The sequence below is a fragment of the Hylaeus volcanicus genome, chromosome 9 (genome assembly GCF_026283585.1).
Source record: "Hylaeus volcanicus isolate JK05 chromosome 9, UHH_iyHylVolc1.0_haploid, whole genome shotgun sequence".
In the NCBI taxonomy this organism is placed as follows: domain Eukaryota; kingdom Metazoa; phylum Arthropoda; class Insecta; order Hymenoptera; family Colletidae; genus Hylaeus; species Hylaeus volcanicus.
The window spans coordinates 3,210,161-3,211,695 of record NC_071984.1 but is presented as its reverse complement, the minus strand read 5'-3'; the positions used below and the strand labels follow the sequence as shown (position 1 = coordinate 3,211,695).

The window sequence follows — 1,535 nt, the reverse complement described above, 5'->3', positions numbered from 1 at the left end:
ATTGTATCATGAACTTTACTTTCAATCTCTTCTATATTCCTGCATATTGCATTTGCAATTACATTTTGTAGGTCTGGAACATTCAAACTTCCTATAAAGGCATTTTATAGCAAATATTGTATCGTGAACTTTACTTTACTGTAACTAGTACCTGCTATTGACGACAAAAATTATTTTTGGTTACGAATAACCATTATCTCCATAAATGCATAAAGATCCGCAGTCTAGTTATGACGAAATATCCAACACAAGGCCTAGTAAGTTTCATCAAGATCCACTTCGTACGTTATTTGTAAAAAATTCTTAAATAAATGTCTGATTTTCTTGATGCTTGTAGTTCCAATGTGGTTTCCCCCTTAAGGACGAACGACGCCGCGAGCGTATAGCTGTTCTCGCGTCTCTGTAAATGGGCAGGTAGGCAGCAACCCAGCCGAGAATGATGAAACCTTCTTGGACGTGTACGAAGCGAGAAACCAGAGGACGGAGTTTTCTTTCCAGGATCTGTTCGGTTTGCAGGCAGGCGGCGAGACCGCATTAGGGGCAACGGCCGGTCAAAGTCCTACCTTCGACATTCTATCCCCCCTACCAGTTTTTACCTGTCCTTGTTCGCCGTTTCTCTTTTCTCGGCGTGCTCGCTCGTTTCGTCTTGGCCCCTCTCGCCACCTTATCGCGTTCCGTTCCTCCAGGTCTCGTTCCCTTCGACCTGGCTCTTTTATCTCTTACCTCCAATCTATATACACTGTTCCGAACCTCGTTTTCGTTCCTCCCATAACGTTTCTCCTCGCAACTTTCGCTCGACTCCTTTACTCTTGACCTGTTATCGCAGTTAAACAGCGTTCAGTAAAATAGTAACCAAACTGGATTCATCTGGAAGGAATATAACAAAATGTTTCTGTAATATCAGAATTAAAATATCGCTCAACTTTCTTATTGCTCAACATTTAGGATTCCCAATGACTTTTCTACTCGTTTTCTAGGAATTGCTGCGTGTTCTTGATTAATTAATAACAACACACTTCAGATAAGGAGAGATATTACCGATTAAATTAATCATTGCGTTCGCCTTGAGGTAGAAACAATTATGTGAAATCATCGGTTTCATAGAGATTAACGGACAATAATTTCGCAATTTGCACCGTTCTGCCAGATAAGACGATCACGTTGCGCTAGGATCAACGCGACAGAGTGTCTTCGTCATTGTAAGATAACGTCAAAGGAATTTTTCTCTGCTCTGAATAGGAAAAGGTCCGGACGTTTTACCAGAAGGCAGACATTCCTTTGTTATCGCTCTCATCTATTTGACGTATGCTTTCAGAGATAAGACTCCTATTCGAATAGTTGACGATTCCAGTCGATTAAATCCACTGTTGGAATTGCTGGATGATGAATGAACATCGATGGCACGTTGAGGATTTAATTATGAAACTTAGAACTTTTATCTGAAACTGAGAATTTCAAAATGAAATATATTAATATAAAACTAATCGTAGGAGGTTTATCATAGAATCTATGTCTTTGGCATCGTTGTTCCTTTG

At 40.1% G+C, this 1,535-nt stretch overlaps 1 long non-coding RNA gene across 1 annotated transcript in view; it reads right to left on the bottom strand.

Moving 5' to 3' along the window:
- Positions 1 to 58: 58 nt before the first annotated feature.
- Positions 59 to 1,535, bottom strand: part of LOC128881937 (uncharacterized) — a 1,809-nt gene continuing 332 nt past the window's right edge. The window contains exons 2-3 of the long non-coding RNA XR_008458223.1: positions 152 to 1,445; positions 59 to 73 (exon numbers count right to left, since the gene is read on the bottom strand). This is a non-coding gene — a long non-coding RNA (uncharacterized LOC128881937). The remainder of the gene's footprint in view (positions 74 to 151; positions 1,446 to 1,535) is intronic.